At 42.0% G+C, this 22,753-nt stretch overlaps 1 protein-coding gene and 1 long non-coding RNA gene across 2 annotated transcripts in view; one reads left to right on the top strand and one right to left on the bottom strand.

Annotated features, from left to right (window-relative positions):
* The window catches only part of ALG6 (ALG6 alpha-1,3-glucosyltransferase), a 181,869-nt gene that overhangs the window by 67,962 nt on the left and 91,154 nt on the right, over positions 1-22,753 (bottom strand). The gene's annotated exons all lie outside the window — the stretch shown is intronic.
* On the top strand, positions 4,958-13,427 carry LOC128415666 (uncharacterized). The gene is made up of 4 exons (XR_008331032.1): positions 4,958-5,024; positions 7,441-7,908; positions 11,082-11,239; positions 12,143-13,427. It is a non-coding gene; the product is annotated as an uncharacterized LOC128415666 (long non-coding RNA).

Consider the following 22,753-nt stretch of genomic DNA (forward strand, 5'->3'; position numbering starts at 1 on the left):
TTGTCTTGTATATGCAAACCTGCCAATGGCTTGGATGCTACATAATGGCAGTGGAGTTTTGTCACTTTTTAATCAAGCATTGTAGTAAGAAAGGGGTCACTTTGGAAACTGCAGGTAAACAGCCAATGTTAGTCCTGCTCAGAGCAAACCCATTGAAGTTAAGGAACATGACTCCCTTAGGTTCTTTAATTTCAATAGGTCTACCCTGAGTAGGACTAATATTGTCTACAGCCCAGGGTGCTCACAGATGCAGCGCCAAAAAAGAGGAAATGCAGCCCCCCACTCCAAAAAGTGAACACAGGTTTGCATAAAATTTGTGTATTTCAATATATATCTGTATGGATGCAAATTTAGAAAGAATGATCACAATTTAAATAATGCATCTTACTATAGTGGGGAAGGCTCCTTGCTCCCTGCTATTGAGGTGCTAAGCATTGATGGGCCACTTCAAAGTCTCTGATCCACCTGTCTTAAGATCACTTATTCTTTCAACCAGACCAGGTCTGGCAGTCCTGCCAATTGAGGATTGACCTACATAAAGTAAGGCACCTGGTCACCCTATTTGGAAATGCCTTGGCATTGTCAATACATGGGCAGCTGGAATTCACAAATTACTCACCGTAAGCATTCAGGTTTAAGGTACAAGCTGCACATTCCATGTACTCCTTCTTCTCAAACGGTTTGTTTGTCTTTTACAGATATTGTACAGAACAGGAACAATAGATGAGCTTCCTTCCACCCACTGTGGTTGTTTTTCCTGATTTCAGGTCAAGAAGAGCTTGTGGTGCTTGTGATTGTGTGTGTGTGTGTGTGTGTGTGTGTGTGTGTGAGAGAGAGAGAGAGAGAGAGAGAGAGAGAGAGAGAGAGAGAGAGAGAGAAGTACTGTTAAAATATTTTCCTTACCAAGTCTTTTGCTCAAAATCAGAGTCCATTATTTTTCTTAAGTAAGTAAGAAATAATGTTGGGACACCATATTTTTCACCTGTGGGTAGAAAAGATATGGAGAACAACTGATTATGAGGAGAAAAATGACCAGGAAGAAAAGGGGTTAAACAACTCCTTTCTCCCCTGCCAGTATTTTACTCAACAGGAAGCTACCAATAGCTGTTTTGTTTTCCCCTTGGATTAAGTATCTAAGTTTGTGGTTGGTGCTAATGTTCATTGAATATTTTGTGGTGATGTTTTGTTCTTCTAATATTGCAATTTTTACCCTTTTGACACTTGAGATGTATATTTTTAGGACCCACTTTGTTTTTTTTTGTAATTTTGAGTTTTTTTAAACTCCTTTTAAAAATATTGTTCAGTACTGTGCTTTAATATGAATGTTGTGTTCTAGTTTTGGTAACCTACCATGGGACTTTAGAGTGAAGGGCAGGTAATAAATTGCAATCATCGTTGTCATCCTCATCCTCATAAACAACCAAAACCACAGAACTATGTGAAATGTATATTTTGTTCTGAAAAGCACCCTGAGGAGCACTAAAATGCCATACAGGGGGATTATAAAATCTTTAAAGATAAAAGAAAAGGACAAAGTCCATGATGTGTTGGAGGCCTTTTGTAGTGGGTGAATATTTTTGGGTGTGTGTGTGTGTTATTCTCTTCAATGCCTTAATAGTATGATAGGAATTGCTCAGTTACCAATGCTGAGAAGGGCACAAAGTGCAACAGGTGGCAAGTAGAAAGGGTTGTGTCACCTATCATTAGTGACACATAGAACTGTGGAACTTGTGCAAACACATGGAACTATGGAACTGTGGAACTTGTGCAAACCACAGTCCATGGATCCCTCACAACAGTAATGGAGGCTTTGGTTGGGAAGTGGCGACAGATAAATTGTATTATAGTGATAGCATTCTGATGCAAGGACTTCTGCTAGCACAACGGGGCTTCTCCCACTTCCCCTGCACCCCAAATTAGCTGGCAGGTTGTGAAAGAAACCCCGGAACAGATTGTGGGAGGAAGAGAGGTCAGAACCTTCCACCAGGCAAGCAGAACTGTTTAATCATAGAAACATAGAATCGTAGAATTGTAGAGCTGGAAGTCATCTAGTCTGACCCCTTTCAGTACAGGAATCTCAACTAGAACATACATGAAAGGTGGCCATCCAACCTCTGCTTAAAAGCCTCCAAGGAAGAAAAGTCTGCCACCTCTTGTGCGAATCTGTTCCACTGTTGAACAGCTCTCATTGCATGACAAGGCCCCGGGCCTGTAGTTCCGTTATATAATAAACACACAGAGACACGGATAATTTAGGTTAATGGGCAAAAATAGGCCACAACTTTATTGGTTACAGATGTGAGTGGTTTGGCATTGGGTGAAACCAGACTATATCCTGACTCCTGAGAGCCAGTGTGGTGTAGTGGTTAAGAGCGGTAGTCTCGTAATCTGGGGAACCGGGTTCGCGTCTCCGCTCCTCCACATGCAGCAGCTGGGTGACCTTGGGCCAGTCACACTTCTTCGAAGTCTCTCAGCCCCACTCACCTCACAGAGTGTTTGTTGTGGGGGAGGAAGGGAAAGGAGAATGTTAGCCGCTTTGAGACTCCTTAAAGGGAGTGAAAGGCGGGATATCAAATCCAAACTCCTTCTTCTTTTTCTGCCCGTCTACAGGGAGTCTCCTAAGGGTAAACCTTAGGGTGAGCCCGATGATATACATCAAATCGGGGCACCCCCAGGGTCCCTGGTGGGGTCATGGCATGGACCTAACCCATGCTGATGCTTTGGAAAGAATCCACACCCCCGTATCCCTTTAACAGGATACCCTTGTCGAGGAGGGGCAGGCGGAGGCTACAACCTCCCCTCCCATCACAAAGGCAATCTGGCGAGGAGCCGAAAAGGAGGCAGCCCCCTGGTCATGCCACAGTTTAAACATCCTGTGGCTATGCCCCTTGGATGCCCCGATTGGTTGGCTGGGGGGGCGGTGGCGTGACGCGGCAGGGAGTCTCAGTGACATGGGCGGCATCCCTCTGCCCCCAATCCGGGTCACTGGGGGTCCCGGATGCCAGTCTGCAATGCCACCCCCCCAGGGAAGGGGAGTGGACCTGCCAGAACGTTCTTCCTGGTTTTGTCTCTGGCCCCACCAAGCAGGGGAGGATTGGGGGCAGTGTGAGTGGTGTGGGGATATGCAGAGGGAGGGGATAAGCCCTGTTGTACTAGTGGAAGTCCTTTCATGGGCTTGTGCTGGTGGGGCCAGTTAGCTGGATCCCATCCAATGTAGGCATAATAGACTGTAATACTGAATAAACTATCCCAATAGACTGTCCTCAAGCTGACTACATCCATCCATGATATCTGATATATAAGACAGGCATTAAATATTTTGTATGTCCCTACAGTTATCCTGATGAAACACAAAACCTCACATGTAAGATGTTTTTTGGGGGGCACGTACATGCTACAATGCCCCCCCTCCCCTGGGGAATCTGTGGTGTGTGAATTGACATTTACAATCAATAAAGTCAGTGTTCTTCAATATCAAGGCCATACAACAGCTGCCACCATACTATTAGATATCATATGGTATTTCACTAAAAAGAAAAAAAAAGTTTTTATGTTATTCTAGGAATAGTTAATTGCAGCAAAAAGGAACTACCGTACCTTCCTTTCCTGAAATAATTCCTGTGAAAAATATTGTAGTTATTCTCCAGCACGTTCCTGACTTTTGGGTTGTTTCCCACCCTGCTTTTTAACCTTCGCCAACAAATATTGTTGTATCATGAAGACAGCAAATCCAAACAATTACATATGTAGTCCAAAGGCATACCCGAGAAAAATCAATATTTGACATCTTTGCAACTCCTTCTTCAGAACAGCGTTCAATAGCCTTTATTCATTATACACTTATATCTCTTTCAGATTTGCCTTTGTCACTAGAAACCCATTTTTTCTCTCCTTTGACTTCCACATAACTTCTTTGCCCTGTACTTTTACAGATGCCTTCTGGCTATAAATACTAATGAAATCTCTTTGCTTAATTCAATTTTGCTGGTACACTTACAGTTATGACCTAACTTTCCCACGAGAGAGACTGATTGAACATTCCAATACCTTATGGATGGGAGCAAACATTCTACAGAACTGGACTGACAATTTCCATAATTATAGAATTCACAGCCTAATGACCTTAAAAAACAATAAAAAGATCTCTTGTTAATTCCATTTCTGTTACTGACATTCAAGATATTTCATTTTTCACAGGACAACAAATTTACTTTTTACTTTCAAAAGAGCACTCTATCCTTTTACCCTAGATTAAATTTTCTGAATGTTGAAGGATTTCATTGAATATTTAGCATTTCTTTGTCTTTTAAAAGTTAGAATATTTATGATCCTTAGAATGCGTTTGACTGATTTATAGCAATCAATTATAAGAGTGCGTTTTCAAATAGCCCCTTTAAAAATGAAGAATAGAATAATTAAAAAGATCAGAAGTCCTCCTTTGCATATAATTATTTCATTATGTCATTACAGAGCAGAAATTGTTTTTGCTGACTGTGAACTATTTTAATTGAGCAAAAGCTGTAGTAATATACAGTAGCAGGCAGTTCTTTTTGAGAATTAGGATCACTAATTGCTTAATTTTTTATGCAGCGCAGCTATCCACATTGCATATAAACCTAATGGCTAGGTTCCTTTCCCATGGTATAGACAGACTCAAAGCATAACCTTGCAGTACAGTTAATTGATTTCTTGAACAGGTTTATTGCTTTATTAAACATTCGTTTGGGTGATGATTCACAGTGTATCCACCACAGAGAGCAATCTATGACTACCACCCAAGCACAACATCCTCTCCCCTTGCTACATATAACACAATGGTAAAATTTCCAGATTGTAAACAGACTTCTGGGGTAGTACCTTACTTGTCTCTATGGACATTGTAACAAAATAACAGTATCCTATTAACACACCTAGTATCTAATCTAATCTAATCTAATCTAATAATCTAATTTAATCTAGTCTATCCAATTAGTGGTAGAGATGACTGAGTTATCCATAGTCATTACAAGACCAGGATCCGAAAAGTAAGTATAGTAAATTTGCATTTTTACTATATAAGTAAAGCTTATCCCATATTTTCACCTGAGAGATATTGGCCCATATTGGCCGCAAGCTTATCCTGAGAGATCTGCATCATGAAACACCAAGTTTAAAGGTCAAACTTCTTGGTAACACCTGAATCCAGGCACAATTCATCCATCCAAAAGGGAAGGAACTGGGGATGGTGCAGAGCAGGAGTGCCAACTTGACCCCGTGACCATGGGTGCCCGGGGCCGTGGGTGCCATGCAGAATGCATGGCTCAGGCACCAAAATTTTAGGGTACCCGGCCTCTTCATGGGGAATTTTGTGGGTGCTTGGGCACCCAGGGACCCAGGGAGTTGGCACCTATGGTGGGGAGGTCTAAAGAACAGAGACACAGAAAGACAAAAGCTTAAGCAAGCCTAGGATACAGGTGGGCAGGAGTTTAGGGAATGTATATTCGTGGAACAGCGTTTTTGCGAAACTATAAGGTTATGAACATAAGCAGGCCAGGTCAACATCAGCACCTGCTATCCTTAGGCAACTGCTGGAGTTCCAGCGGCCTGGCAGGGCCTACTACTGGTACTTGTTGTGAGTCCTGCTGTAAACATTTCCCCCCTCATCCTAGCACTCCGAGTAACACTAGTAGGCCAGTCTAGGTGGCTTCTCACAAAGCCACAGATGTAGTGCTGCTGTGGGGCATTGTGGGAAATTTAAATGGCATCTAGATCCGCCCATCTGCTGCCGTTTGGAGCAGGGCCACCTTTGCCTCCAATGCTCACCATCATCATCTGTTTTTTTTAAAAATAATTTTTATTAACTGGCCAATCGCATCAAATTAAATCACATCGCATAAATTCCAAATTACAAAGCCAAATTTTTAAATTTTGTTGGGGGAACCCATACTTCAAGATCCAAAGGGGGATTCAGATCATCTTCTTATTACTGCGTTAATGTCCAAATCAGTCCCAATCAGTCCAAACAAAGTTCATAGTTCTATCCAGCCTTATCTTGGTGTTTCCACATCATATCTTGTTCATATAATTTCTCTTTTTCCTTTACGATCTCTTCTGTTAGTCTCCTTAAGCCGATAAGCAAAATAATAATCCTGTGTGGATTTCCCGTTCCTCCACTAAGTCCAGATGGTTTCCATATATCTCCTTCGTAGATAACATCACTCTTTCCATCGTAAATTTTGGCATTTGTCGCTCTTAAGTCCCACCGAGGAGTTGATCCACGATATGTAAACAACTCTATTTCTCTCTTTCTCCTCCCAGACCCAAGAGCTCCAACAATGCCTCCCAAAATGGCGACGGCATTTTTAACTGCGTCATTCCAAAACTCTTAGCTTTCCAGCTTCATCTTGAAACATTGCTTTGGATCGAAAGTTTATCTCCACACAGCCTTAAATCCACAGCTTAAGTCCTTAGTTTCTGAATCATTAGGGGAGGGGATTCTTGTTAAATCACATAGAAAAAAGGGAAGGCAGGTTTTTCCCCCCTCCCCCCTCAGTACCGTATCTTGACGTATCTTCTCATATTTTATTCTTGTCTTGTTATTCTTGTCTTGTTATCAGAGATCTCTTCTGTCAGCAGTCTTTACTCCCCTTTTTCCTTGAAGCATGTGCAATTAATCTCATCCAAATTGTTTCTTTTAAAGATCCTTGCAACTAGCGGCGCGAATCAGGGACGGCGTCAAGGAGTGCCGGAATCCCACAGGAGGGCTTTGTGCCTAGTGCCCCCACCCCCACAAATTCGGGGGTGGTATAGGGCACAGCAGGCAAGGGCCGTCCCCCCCACAATCCTGGGGGGGCTAAGGAGGCTAATTACCCCCATCATAGCCTCCAAATTACCTCGTGTGGGTCGGAGAGATGTTATTGTCAGCCATCTTCCGATGCGCCACCTAGTGGCCCCCCCAATGCTCACCCTCATCATCTGGTAAGCCTTCCAGTGCCTGCTGATAGAACGGGGGGATCCAGTATGGGGCTCTTTGCTCAGAACCCTTTCAGGCTTGCACTGCAAGTAGGTATAACTGAAATCACTGCAATTTCACGTGGACACTTATCTCCACTATGTCTATTCCCATCCATCACCTTATGCCCGGTGTGATGTGACCCTCTAGATGTTGATGGACTCCAGATCCCATCAGTCTCAGCCAGTATGGCTCATAGTCAAGGATGATGGGAGTTGGAGGTCTACAGCTCCCCTGCTCCTGTTTTATACCATAGAACATGAGAACCTGACTTGACCTCGTGTCAAGTGATAGAACTCGAGACTGACCCACATCACTGACCTTTGGTCTACTAGAATGCTGGGATTTGCTTAGTCTGATGAGTGAATTCTAGGCAATGGGCTGTGTTGACTGAGTGCCATGTCAGGCGGAAGCTCACTTCTACCTCTTCTTTTTGCTTTTCCTGCAAGGCGCTGCAGGCTGTTGGTCTTGGAATCCTGCAAGGCATGTGGAGCCTCAGTTATACTCCAGTCTAATATTTTGTGGTGCTAACCCCCCATTCCTGCCACCAGCAAACAATCCAGCCTTTCAGAAACTTTGGCATTTCTGCCTTGGTGTGCACTGCCAGGATTTCATCAGTGGCCAGGATCATCTCTACCAGGACCATTTCCTTGCAAGCTGTCACTCCTGGGACAGCTGTGGCCAGAGAGCCTATTACAAAGAGATTTAGCTGCCATCTGTGGCCTTTGTGCATGCCCAGAGCTTCTCTCCCCCAATGCCCTGGAAGATGGGGAAGCTTATTGGTCTCACGTGTGTTCCCTGCTGTCAGTGTTCTCTTCAATAGCCCTGCTGCCTGGCAAGTTTCTCATTCTCTAACTTCCCATTTTTAAAACAACCATGGAAAACAATTGTCACAATTATTTCTTTTAATACTTCAGGTGAGTACTTTCATTTGCTAAAACACCTTACAATGTTGACCTTGTTTGCACTTCCAACAACTCTTATCATGTCCGCTCTATATGTACCACAGCAAAATAAGGGTGATGTGTGGCGAGTTCATAGCCATGCTGAGAAGTGCACACCCAGGTTGCAGGGCCAGGCTTACAAGTCATTAGTCTCAGCCAGCATAATTTTAAAATAAGTGACCTCTAGGGCATGAGCATTATTTTGTCCAAACCATAGGTCCAATTAGTAACAGATATACATCTAAGAAGGACAATAAATGTTTTCTGTAAGGATCAGTTATTCAGATGTATAGAAAGGATGTAGAGGCAAATCTTGACTTGCGTTAGACTGGACATACAGTCAACCACTGCAAGGGCAGCACAGTACGTGCACTGTACCTCAGTGGTAGATGCAGAAGGTCGCAGGTTCAATAATGATAATGATAATAATAATAATAATAATTTATTATTTATATCCCTCCCATTTGGTTGGGTTCCCCCAGCCACTGTGGGCGGCTTCCAACAGAACACCAATAACAATAATAAAAAAGCAACAACATCAAACATTAAAAACTTCCCTAAACAGGGCTGCCTTCAGATGTCTTCTAAAAGACAGATAGTTGTTTATTTCCTTGACATCTGACGGGACAGCGTCCCACTACCGAGAAGGCCCTCTGCCTGGTTCCCTGCAGCTTCACTTCTTGCAGTGAAGGAACTGCCAGAAGACCCTCGGAGCTGGACTTCAGTGTCCGGGTTGGACGATGGGGGTGGAGACGCTCCTTCAGGTATACTGAGCCGAGGCCGTTTAGGGCTTTAAAGGACAGCACCAACACTTTGAATTGTGCTCGGAAACATACTGGGAGCCAATGTAGGTCTCTGGCATCTCTGAGTAGGGCTGGGGAAATGTTCTGCCTCAGAGCTGTTGCTACTAAGTGCAGACAGTACAGAGCTTCATAGGCTAATGTTCTGATTCAGCACTAGGCATCTTCATATTTTCCTTATCCCTTCCCACCAAAAGCCAGCATGAATAATGTCAGTCACTTGTGGGAACTGTGGGCATTATTCTTACTCCAGGTGTAATTTCAGTGGGGGTTGTATTCAACTAACTTCTACCCAGAGCTGAAATTAATAGCCATAACCAAGGTTCATTAATATCAGTGGGACTTCTCTGGGTGAAAGGTAGTTGAATGCAACCCAGTAATGCTTGAGCAGACCAACTTTTCAGAGGATTGTGTTTTTAAGCCTAACAATAATGTTTTGTTGTTTAGTCGTGTCCGACTCTTTGTGACCCCATGGACCAGAGCACGCCAGGCACTCCTGTCTTCCACTGCTTCCCGCAGTTTGGTCAGACTCATGTTTGTAGCTTCGAGAACACAGTCCAACCATCTCATCCTCTGTGGTCCCATTCTCCTTGTGCCCTCAATCTTTCTCAACATCAGGTTCTTTTCCAGGGAGTCTTCTCTTCTCACGAGGTGGCCAAAGTATTGGAACCTCAGCTTCAGGATCTGTCCTTCCAGTGAGCACTCAGGGCTGATTTCCTTCAGAATGGATAGGTTTGATCTTCTTGCAGTCCATGGGACTCTCAAGAGTCTCCTCCAGCACCATAATTGCCTGTCTAGTAAAGGAGACCATTTAGTAAAGAGCTAGAGTCATGGTATTCACAATTGGCAGGGTAGATTTTATCGTTTTGGATGGTGCTTTGAGGCTGCTGTGTGGTCTCAGCAGAAACAACATCCTTGGAGTGGAGCGGACATCTCTCTCTCTCTCTCTCTCTCTCTCTCTCTCTAGCAGTGGACATCTCTGAGATATCATTAGCATGAGTAAACCAGTGCTGGGCTCTGCTCTGCAACTGTTGAAGCCTACCGGTTCCTGACTACTAAGCCTCAATGATGTGTGAAAAGAGCAACCGATTAGCAGGTCCTCAGTGGTGTTAGTGTCTGGTACACTGCTCTGGGGGCACCAGCCTAGCTCATTTTGAATGCAAATGGCTCCCTTCACCTCTGCTTTGTGAAAGCAGGCGGGTGGGCAGATTTCAGGAAGTGTGGCCTTTTTGCATCCCTGTTAGTCAAGTTTATTCTGTGGAGGGATATTTATTTATCAGTCACTTTTTTGCACTCAAATGCCTCTAAGTGACTTCCACAGGAAAAACAAAGGAACAAAGACATTAAAAGCATATGAAAACAGCAAGAAACAACATCCACACTAAAATACTCACCAGACAATGTATTTAAAAGGAGCAAATCCTACCCATCCCACTTGAAGGACACAAGTCCATCTCCACTGGAAGAAAGTTTGGACACAATACATACTGATATAAAAAGCTTGGAAATACTGTCTGGTTGTTTCAGGTGCAAATTAAATATTATTCATCATTTCTAATATCAACATGCATAATGTCTAAAGTACATTATAACCTGTCTCTTCAAAATAATCTGTGAGGGAATAAATTATTGCTCAGCTTTTATAAAATGAGAGATTGAGGCTGAAAGACTGTTTGTCTCCTTAGACTAATCACATGTCCATGACTGAACAAAATGTTAAAAGCCAAGCTTCCCTTTTTGACTTTATTCAGGGCTATCGTGTGGAGTCACTAATTAGCAGGGGTGAGGTGTTTATCTACTGAGGAGAAATAAATTCAGCCCCAGTAAAGAGGTGCTAAATAATGGTGCCAATAGCTGTTCTGATCAGAGAATGACTAATGCCGTTGTCTGAACTTAAATGGATGACCCTCTGTAGGAACCAGGGTGGGGGGGATGCCCCAAAGGCTAAAATGTCCCAGTCGCCATTCCATATTGTTTGAAAACTATCCAAGAAAGTAAGAGGTTTTTTTTTTAAAAAGGGCAACAAAAACTGCTTTAAAAATGATTGACATCTTCAGTCCTGTGCATATAGTACAGTTCTGTATCTTAGGATATAAAGACTTGTTATAAAGACATTATTTAACTAGTTAAAATACTGGGGGAAAGCATAATGTCACTGAGTACTAATAAAAATGAGAAAGATTGAGATGACCATCTCATACTTCCAAGGTGCTGAGAAACTTTGGGTGATTTATATCACACCTTACCTATGCCCTTATTATTTGCCACTGCACCTTGGTGTAAAATATTCTTTGTGTGTGCTTCCACTTTATTTACACGATGAATTTCTTACTCATCTTTTCTCAGCTGCAGTGAAATCTGGGCGTTCCAAAGACCACTGGGATTCATGGTTCTCCACACAAGTAAAATCCATGATTCTGCATTTTCCTCAAGCCACTTGTGCTTCTGTTTAATGTGTGAACCTTCGTTGAACAACTTTCCTATCTACAAGACGCCAGTTACTGGTGAATTATCAGTTGGGAACAACTAGGCCAAGGAAATTGTTGTTGAAGAATTGTGTCTTAAATCCCCTGTGACCTAGGAGAATGTTTGACATGATGTTTGACATGAAGATCCATGATGAGGATCTATCATGTATTTGAAAGAAAAATAAATAGCAGGGAAGGTGAGGTGGGCAGTTCAAATTATGACAGAGAGTGGTACAGGGTGAGGGGTAAACCTGCTTTCCCAATTAAAATTTGCTATTTGCTCCATGTGTGTGTGGGGGGAAACGGGGACGACAACAACGATTTCAAATTATCCATATGAAATTCTCCCTTTCTCAGTAAATAGCAGCAGTGGAAGTGATTTTAAGTGCGGAACAACCTCCTGCCCCAGTGTAGTTTAGTATTTAGTAGTTTGGTATTTAGAGCGTTATTCTAGAAGTAGGGAAACCCAAGTCCACTTTCCCAGTCAGTTGCAAATCACAAGTACAACCTTAGCCAGCCATGACCTGTCTCTTCCTCACAAGGTTGTTGTGTGAATAAGAGGTGGGTATGGAAAATAAAAAAATCATAGAATGAACATCTTACAAAGGAAAAGAAAATATCCTTTTTATAACAACATTTATGTGGGCCAAGCAATTGGTTGTAAAAATAAGAAGCAATCTGCATCCTTACTATGGAGTGTGAAATTGCAGAAACAAATCCTTTCAAAGTTACTAGTTCGTGCACTTTGTTGCAAAAAAGAGAGAGAGAAGCTCTGTTGGAGAAATGTTTTATGCAAATAGTTTTTAATATTTAAATATATTTTACAGTGACAGTTTTATTACATAACCAACCAGGGGTTGGGAAAGGGGGGTGTTGTTTGATTATGTTGAGATGATACTCTATTATCTTATGATACAGGCTGTATCTTTTTTATAACAGAAAATGGAAACAACGCGTCCTTGACCTTCAGAAGAAATTGACTTGCCTAGCTTAACTATTCAAACAAACAACTGTATACTGTCTGCAGTGCCGATGATGATCTTGATTTACTGTAAATGGGGTGACTTTAATGAACTAAATTACGTTATTGAAATGCATTTAGTGAATGATTCCACCATTCTCTCCTAAGCATTCTTTCTATGCCAAAGTGTGCCGTAAATGATATGATATGGAACATATGTGCTGTATTCATAATTTAACTGTTCTAGGGTATGCCTACTTAGGGTGCTGTGAAGAACGAGTCTTTATTTACCTGCTGAAATGAAAGTGATTTTTCAGGAAATTTCTGTGACTCCCTGACCTTGACAGAATTACAGTTTTCACATGGATGAGCCGTTGGAATGATTTACAAAAAAACAAAACCTGAATGGCATAAACAGAGAGTATCCCTTAGCATCAGTCACATACTCTGTATCTTGACTCCCTCCTCGCTGTCTCCATTGAACTAACATTTTGTAACACTGCTACAGAAATAATTTGCTTTTAACGATGGTCATCTTTGTCTGTCGTCCACGGTTGGGAGGGGGGAATCTGTGCCCCTCCAAATATTATTGGACTGCAGCTCCCAATATCCCTGATCATTGACCATTCTGGGAGAGCGTGAGGTTGTTGTGAGAACATCTGGATGCCAACAACATCTGGAGGGACACATGTTCCCCACTTCTGCTCTAAGAACTGGGATGCTGAGTCAAATACAGAGCAAGTAAATACGCATATTTACTCAGAGGGCAGTACCAGCCACTGAGCTTAATGAGTTGAATGTTCTTAAGATATTAGACTTAATATTTTGGAATTCAGCCTTTATGACTCCCAAATCCTTTCTTTACCATTGTGGATCCATTTGAATAACATGGAGAGGCATGGGCAATTTCGTATTTTTTTCTACTGGAAATCAATCCCATTTTCTATTGAGCAATTAACTGAACCAATGTAGGTGATATAGCTTTAAAGATTACTGTCTTAAAAGTTATTGCAGCTACCTTGGTTCAATTAACTGCCCAATAAGGTAGGAGAGAAAACCTTTCCATAGATGGACTGGATGTGGTCCAAATTGGAAGTCATATGGCTCTGGCAACTTTCAGAGATACTTCCCTATTCTTTTCTGCAGTGGTTCTTGTGGAATTCTCTCCCCCAGGGGGGCTCGCTGGGTGCCTTCATTGTACATCTTTAGGCGCCAGGCGAAAACTTACTTCTTCAACCAGGCCTTTGGCTGATTAACATTCAATGTCCTTTTCCATGTGTTTGTTTGCTATGTTCTTGTTCTTGTTTTTATTATGTACTTGGTGTTTTTATTTTCTGTTTCTATGCTGTGAACTGCCCTGAGATCTACGGATAAAGGGCGGTATACAAATTTAATAAATAATAGTAATAAATAAATAAAATTATTTTCCTGGTGTGGATTAACATGTGCCTTGCAATCTGACATTATAGATGTCTAAGGAAGATAGCTGTAATGGCCAATTAGACATTGGTAAACCTACATGGAGCCTCCAGGTGTAGAACAAGTATACCTTTGAATACTAGAAGTTGGATTACTTCTTTGTGCCTTGCTTATGACCCCTTCTGGAGGCATTTGACTTCCGGATGCTGGAAACAGAATATTAGCTAAATGGAGATTGATCTGATCCCAGAAGAAATTTATTATGTTCTTAAGTGTCAGTATTCCACAAAGGAAAGCCCTGTTGCCCGTCAACTGACAATAGCAGAAGTCCATGTTTCCACAGCAGTTGCTACCATTCAGTATGGTGACTAAGATTTTGTAAAAGCAAGAATCTCTTCTTTTTTTAAAGAAGCGGCTTTTGGATAGTTGCTGTGCAGCTTATCACCAGCCAGATCCTGCCCCAGAAATGTCAGTCCCTGCTTGGAGCAGACAGAATAAGCATAATTAGAGATACGCTGGCAGGATATTTTAACACTGATGGTGACAATGTTTAAATTTTTAATCAGGCATGTAACATAAAAAGCACATCACGTGAAACGGGCAAAGAAAATGGGCAAATACCGATGGGCTGTTTGACACTTTATTTCGCTGATGGAAACGAACGTCGATAAACATTATTTATCATAAATGACAGAAGAGGAGGTGAGTTACTAATAAAACCTACATAGTGAAAATGGTGATTCTCAGAAACAGTGCTTCTGTTAAGGCAGTTTTGTGCAAATCAGCAAAGGGGGAAGCTTTTTCATACTACTATAATATGTATGTAGAAGATGTATTCAAGTGAGAGACAAACATGTACACATACTCTCTGTACACCTATTGAAATCAATGGATTTAAGTTAGGCATGTCTGAGAATGACTTTGTTGGATTCAGCCCTCAGCTCGGATAGCTCAGTTGGTTAGAGTGTGGTGCTGATAACACCAAGGTTGCAGGTTCAATTCCCTCGTCGGACAGCTGCATATGCCTGCATTGTAGGAGTTGGACTAGATCAAGCATAGGCAAACTCAGCCCTCCAGATGTTTTCAGACTACAGCTCTCACCATCCCTAGCTAACAGGACCAGTGGTCAGGGATGATGGGAATTGTAGTCTCAAAACATCTGGAGGGCTGAGTTTGCCTATGCCTGGACTAGATGATTCTCAGGGTCCCTTCCAACTCTATGATTCTACTCTTTTGGAAGTCTACTCAGAAGTAAGCTACACTGAGTTCAATGAGACTTACTTCCAGGTAAGCGAGTAAAGGATTGCAACTTATTCTTCCCCACCCCTTTTAATGCTCCAGCCAAATTCTGTACCCAAAAGCTTTAATCACTTCCTGAGATTAGGCCAAATTGCACAGACTAGATGTAATGGTGAATGTGCCTTTGCTTCTTTAATAAACAGAGCTTGGAATAATAAATATATCCTCGTTGGCTTACTGAACAAGAAGATGCTACTTAAAGTAAGAGCAGCAGCATGATTACAAGAGAAGAAAGAATCAAGTAAAGGCAGAGCATATTTGGGGGAAATTACAACTCCCACCAGCCACAGCCAGCATAGCTAATGGTCAGGGATGGTGGGAGTTGTAGTCCAAAACATATGGAGGGCACCAGGTTGGGAAAAGCTGTCCTAAGGTTGCAATCCAGTGCCCATTTCCCTGAAAGTATATCTCACTGAAGTCAGTAGGACTTCAGAATCAACAGTGTATATCAGTGATGGGGAGCCTATAACCCTCTAGTTGTTGCTAGAGGACAGTTCATGTAATCCTTGACAATTATCTATGCTGGCCAGCGTTGGTGGTAGCTTGGGTCCAACAGCATCTAGAGGACCACAGATTCTCCTGCCCTGCTGTAATCCTTTAGTAGACATTGACATCTCACCAAATCCAGGAGCATCAGTGGCTTTCATGAACACAGTTGTAGGCTGAATTAAGAACTAACAAATCGAAGTTTAAACCAGACAAGGCAGATATGATGATAGCAGACTTACCTCATACAGATGGGACTGTAATCTTGCCTGGTCAAGATGTATTACAAGATTCACAGTTTTGTGGAAATCTGCACTCTTTGGTGGTGGTTGAATTTCAAAGTACCTTTTACCAGATTATCTGACTGTGGTCACTCCCCTCAAAAAGAATGATTTCGCCTCAGTCACCCATGTTTATGTGTACTGTTGCAATGGCACTACATGACGCAACCATTGAAGACGGTTCGGAAGCTGCAGCTAGTGACTGACAGGATTAAATTCAGAGAGCATATTTTTCCTTTTCTGCTTTGTTGGATTTGGTGAAATGCAGCAGACTGTAACATTGGTAGAGAATTACCACCTGAAACTCCCTGCTTCCATACAAACCTGCCTGATCTTGAGATAGGCCTGTGAGGCCCTGCTCTCTAGTCTGTTCATATGTAAGATCTTGCAGATGGAAGCGAGAGACGGGGCTTTTTTGGTGGTTGCACCAAAATCATGCCACTTCTTTCCAGTGAAACCATAAGCTTGTTCATGCCTATAAATAAACTTGATTATTTGTTAATGTTAACAACTGACTAGACTCCATGTGTACCTGTGAGAAACGGGTTGGTGGCAGCGAAGAAAGCAATCACAGTGGTGGCACAGGGTCAATAGACCGTCAAACATCCGGGGACCCTGTGTGATCACCACAGAGGGTAAAGGTGTGCAGCAGGTAGTCTCCTGAACTGGTGGAGGCTCTTCCCATGGTTCAGAAGCCTGGAAAATCAGGATTCTAAAACATATGGCGAGTCTCCATGAGGGTAGGAGTGTGAAGAGCTGAGTGTGATGGGAAAAAATGATTGGTAGGGTGAAGCTAGTGTGCTTATCCCTGTTATCCCTCTCATGTGTTTTCATAACACTTAATGATAATCTCTGAACAGGACTCCTCTCTTCCCATCTTTTGATGGATGGTAACACTTTTAAAAATTTAGGCTAGCTTTTAATCAGTAGCCTGTTTTATGATGCTTGTGATGAAGTTTTAGTACCGCTGCCTCTTGATAGTTTACTACTGATGTCTTTCTATTGTTGCTCTCTTTTAATGGTGCATTTTTAAATTGCTGTTTATTATGTGGTAATGTCTTTTTTTTAAATTGTAAGCTGTTTGGTTATTATTTCAATGTACAAAACTGACTTCAGGGAGACACAGGGACGGTGAACATCTTTTGAAGTCTTGGAGTTCCACATTCCACAGCCCTGCATCTTTATATGAGGAAAAGGTTTTGAATCTTATGACTGTGTGATGTCAGAAACGAAGATTTCTTGAGGGCCAGTTTTAGATTCTCTAACTTTATCTTGTTTTTGATGGCATTGAGAGGGATTGCTCTGGTTTCTTCAAAGAAACCACTTAGCATCACCATAACTATTGTGATCAGGAGATTCAGGATTACATTGCCCTTCTTCCCTAAGGGAAAGTTCAAAATTTTGCTTCTCTTACACTTATGAACCTCTGAGTTATCATCATACCTTCCTTGCTATTAAATTGTAGTTGCTACATAATCTTCCTCCAAATTGTCTAAGGTTCCCAAGAAGAATACCCGCCCCCCCCACATTGGGATACGATTTTTAATTTTAATTGCAACCTCAACAGACTGCTTTGGAAGCTCATAATTAAAACACAAATTAACAAAGCAACTTGATGCATATCTGCTCAAAGGTAGGTGTCATTCCATTCAATAAGGACTTACTTCCAAGTAATTATATATAAATTTCCAGGCTATGGCTGCAATCCTATACACTTACCTGTCAATAAGTCCCATTGAGCTCTATGGGGTTTATTATTTCTGAGTAGACATATTTAGACTTGCTCTGTAAATAACAGAATAGAATTGGAATCTATGACACCAAGATTACCAAGGCAAATGAATAATAAACTTATGCATCTAGAGAAAAATCCTGAACTAAACAGTGAACTTGATGCTGACAAAGTCTCAAAAACATTAACACATAACATATGAAATGAAGGATAAAAACCCAAACAACAAAATGGCAAAAAAATCTCCACCTTATTGTACACTGTGTGCACTTGTGTCCAAATCAATGTTCCCAAGCAGATTTGATATCCAATTCAGTGGCTCACTGAAAATTCATGTTCAGTTTAGAGGTGGTCTCATAGGGCTTGACCATGCCAAGTGTGTTTGCATATAGGCCACTTATTGAACTGAGGTCCATTTCCATGCACAATCTTCAGGTCAGGCCTAGCCAGCTCATTGTAGAATCAGGCGGATACGGTGAGGGATTAGTGAAATCGTTAAATGAAGTTTTCCAATATATACTCAGAAACATTATTAATTTACTAGGACGAAGGCTGCGAGAATCTAATTTACAGTAGAGGCAGACAGCCCTTATTACAGCCCTTAGGGAGAAAAAATAAAGTTTCAATCCCTCATAGCAGCAGAGGAATTCTAAAAATGTACCCATTTTCTTTTCATTTTCATTTTCGTTTTGTTTTGCTTTGTTCTAAAGATCTGGAAGATCAATTGGCCAAGATGGTTCATTTGGGTTTTGAGAGTTTAACGCTCTGCATCCATCGAACATTTACATATGCAGCTGAAGAAAAAAACCCATGTTGGGGGAAATTAAAACAACAAAACTTGATTGCATATCATGATTTCATATTTTGCAGATGTTAATATTTAATCATATGCAGAGCCATTTAGCTTAAGTACATTAATGTAACTCATTTAAAAGAGACCCGTAATGGTCGCCTATTAACTCCCAGTCTGGATGTTATCCATGTTGCCCTGCTGGTGAGGCCAGAGGGAGTGTATCCTATTGGCACCCACTGAGATTGCTCTGATCTGTTGAAAATCCTGTTAAAATCTAATTACTCAAGAGAACCATCCAGGGAATAGCTAATGAGCTGCAGGAAACCCACCAAAAGAAATTTTCCTTTAATACAGAATGAAACGTCTTCTGTCTTTCAATTACAGCCATCCCACATGAACATAATTATGCTCTTATGGAATGTGACTCTTATTTGTTGTTTTTAATTACTGGTACATGGCACTGGTCACATGCAAAAAAAAAAAAAGATTTAATTTTCCCGTCCTGGGTAAATGTTGGTGAGAAGCTTAATACTCAAGCACGTTTGATAACGGTTTATAGTTATCTCTACCTTGTTGGATGACCAGATGTTAAGCACATCAAGGGGCATGGAAGGGAGAAGGAAGTGGAGGAAAAAGCCAGGCCCACAGCGCATGGTTTTAAGGATGCTAGCCTTGATAATGACAGCCTTGGGAAAGGGTTTGTGGGAATATGATTTCTGTAGTTTTGCTGGATCATATATCAGCCTAAGTTTTCTGTGTGCAGTTATTAAAATATGACTTCACAAGAAAAGAAATGATGAATGTGAATTGTATATACTTGTGAAGAAGAGCAAGGAGATGTACAACACAAAACGCCTCACCCCAAATAAATCCAGTGTTTTTCTTCTTTTTTCTCCTGAAGGCAATTTTATATGACCAAAAGGCATGTTGCTGTTGTTGCTATTTACCTGCCCTCTACCCTAAGATCCAAGGGCAGATAAGCACAGTTAAAACACAGTATTAAAAACAGTTTAAAACAACTTACAATAATGGAGTTAAGGTGGGTCTGCATTAGGTAATGAGAGTCAGGGTGAAGAGGTGCATCTTCATGTTGAGCTTGTGGGTTTGGAGAATCTATATGGATCTTGGTATCTAACAAAGTACAGAGCAGTAGTCCTTCTTGTGGGGTGTACTGCTGTTTTCAGCTGCTTCTGAAGACTAGCTTGCATTGACTCATGACACCATGGGCTTCCTTATGGCAGGAGTGGGGCCATACCTTCTTTGTGGACAACTTTCGTGGGGCCACATTCCCTTGTGATAGGTAGAGTCATAAAGTGGGTGGGCAATGGATGTGACTCCTACCTTTGTAGAGCAGGCGTCATTCCAGCCTGCATGATTTAGTCACGTGCTCACCCACACCCACTTCCCTCCAAGGTAATCAAGAGGCATTATTATCACAGTGAAGAACATAGCCCACCCAGGCAAAAGCAGTCAAGGAAGGCATGGAGCAGGGCCAGTGAGGGATGTGGTATGGCCAAGTGAGATTCCCAAGGGCCAGACAGAGTGGCCTGGAGCACTGCATTTAGTGCCTAGCCATGTAGGTCTTCACCTCTGTCCTATAGGAATAGAAGACTGTGTCTACACTGTGAAAAACCTGCCCAATCCCTTCTTCACTCCCGCCTCATTCAGTGATGCTGACTTTCTCCCTATACCAAGCCACTAACACCATAAAGGTAAAGGTAAAGGGACCCCTGACAATTAGGTCCAGTCGTGGCCGACTTTGGGGTTGTGGCGCTCATCTCACTTTATTGGCAAAGGGAGCCGGGGTACAGCTTCCGGGTCATGTGGCCAGCATGACTAAGCCACTTCTGGCGAACCAGAGCAGCGCATGGAAACGCCGTTTACCTTCCCACCAGAGCGGTACCTATTTATCTACTTGCACTTGATGTGCTTTCGAACTGCTAGGTTGGCAGGAGCAGGGACCGAGCAACGGGCGCTCACCCCGTAGCGGGGATTCGAACTGCCAACCTTCTGATCAGCAAATCCTAGGCTTTGTGATTTAACCCACAGCACCACCCGCGTCGCTGGCTAACTGACTAACACCATAGTGTCAGTCAATGCATTGCTGCTAGCTGGTAGGACAGTGGCCAAGGATAAGGAGAGTCCATTGCTGCACTTGCTTCACAGCTGCTCCAGCTTTTAACTAAATCTATGTTTACCATACTGGTCAAAGCTCCCCAAAGTGCATCCTAGTTCTCACAAACATAAGTTGTGGTGCAGGTTGCTATGCTAGACCACCATGCTGGGAGGGGATGGTTGGAGCAGTTTAAATTACTTAAAGAGTCACCATATGTAAACATTCTGTATATAAAACGTTGGCAAAAGAAGGCCCTTCTCCCTGGCATCTTTTATTTTTATGTGCAGTTACACCCCCCCCCCAGATGAGTGCCCACAAGTTACCACCCCATATGTTGTTTGTGAGAATTAGCATGACCTCTAAAGAGTCACAGGAAGTTTGGGTTAATTTGCAAGCTTATTGCATTGTGAAGCATTCACACAAGCGCGCAACCACTTTACCCACATTCTTGGCATGCAAGCTTTGTCCTGTAAATGGGCTCTTAATTTTGTTTGTCAAGTTCTTGATTAAATAGCTGATTAAATAGCTCCACCCATGATTTGATATGATGTTTTTGCTAGCATTCAGCTTGGCTTAATAAAATAAAATAAAATAAAATAAAATAAAATAAAATAAAATAAAGCAGCTGGGCCCTATTAGCTGAATCTTGTTTTTCCGTGCATAATTTTTATTAATTTGTAAAAATCAAAATACAAATCAAATTATATCAATACTCTTGTTTTTTACAGAGAAAATAAAAAGGACTTCCTTCTGCCATTCCACGAATCGTCCATAATAACAAAAAAATAAATAAATCCGCATTCCTTTGTATGTAGTGCCATAAGTCACTCTCATTCTTCCTTTTTCCATAGGCATTACCCTTTGCTTCTACAGAGCACCTTTGAAACCCACTAGTGTTATCTGTTCATCAGTTAAGCTTTTCAGATATTCCGGGCCCTATTAGCTGAATCTTGATTACTCGCATTGCTTAATGGTCTGAATTGTCTGTTTGCATCCCTTGTAGTTCTACACCAGTTGTAATCACATCTGATTAATCTCTTCTCTTCAGTGTTTTGATGATCAGAAAAATGTTTATCTTTCTCTACACCATTGAGAAAAATGAGGTTGTGTGCTACAAACTGTGGTTGTATCAAGAAAGGTCTGGTGCTTTATGCATAAACTGCAGATTCTTACAATCAGAAATTATGTAGGATTTAGTCCAAACCACTACATGGCGAACCAACCACTTTATTGAGAGCAAACTCTGACATACATTAGGCATGAAAAAAGCCTACCAGAAATCTATCTTTGCAACTGCTCCTAGGTCTAGTCTGTGGAGCTCTATAAAACCTGGACTGGAATCGCTCCAGACTCTGGTGAACTGGAACACATAAAACATGGAGTAGATTATCTTAACATTCCAGGATGCTGTTGCCATGGTGACTTTGTTTAAAAACTTGCATAATAATGCCTATGCTCTTTAAATGTTTGACAGAGTTGAGGGTGAAGTTGTTGAGATAAGAATGCTCAGCCTAATTTATGCACATTTATGTCAATGTAAGCTTCATTGGGACTTAAAGGTAAAGGGACCCCTGACCATTAGGTCCAGTCGCGGACGACTCTGGGGTTGCGTCACCCATCTCACTTTATTGGTCAAGGGAGCTGGCGTAAGCTGCCGGGTCATGTGGCCAGCATGACTAAGCTGCTTCTGGCGAACCAGAGCAGTGCACAGAAATGCCGTTTACCTTCCCGCCGGAGCGGTACCTATTTATCTACTTGCACTTTGTGATTTCAAACTGCTAGCTTGGCAGAAGCAGGGACCGAGCAATGGGAGCTCACCCTGTCGTGGGGATTCGAACCGCCGACCTTCTGATCGGCAAGCTCTAGTCCCGCATTGGGACTTACTTCCAACTAAATAAGCATGGGATTGCTAATTTTTGACAGTTTGGGTTTCATTTGGTTAAAGGAAATTTGGCAAGCCCCTGAAAAGCGCGGGGTGAAATTGGATCACAAGATGTGTCAGAATGCTTATTATCAGAACTGCTATGGGAGACAAAGGTGCTTCAAGGATCACCATACATTCTCTAAGACATTTTAAAAGATGTAAATGTCCACAGGTAAAAGTCGACAGAAAGATGGCAGCCACATGGGTGGCAGATAGGTTGCCAACTTGCCAACTAGGTCTTATATCAAAAAGATTACAGCATGGGCTTTAAGGCATTCATGTTGTTGCTATTGTATTTAAGACTAGGATGTAATGTTGAAGCCCAGGAGTTCTTTTCCCTCATGCACAAAGAGAAGCACTCCATATAGAATAATGCATTAGGATCACCTGACAGTTACTGTATAGAATAATTGTGAGCTGGGGAAAGGGTGGTGTAGTGGCTAGTATACTGGAATCTAGCTGGCAAGACCAAGCCAGGGCTGGCTCAATAAATTTTGACACCTGAGCCAGACCACAAAATGGTGTCCTCCTACCAGGGA

Source organism: Podarcis raffonei, chromosome 6 (genome assembly GCF_027172205.1).
Source record: "Podarcis raffonei isolate rPodRaf1 chromosome 6, rPodRaf1.pri, whole genome shotgun sequence".
Taxonomy (NCBI): Eukaryota; Metazoa; Chordata; class Lepidosauria; order Squamata; family Lacertidae; genus Podarcis; species Podarcis raffonei.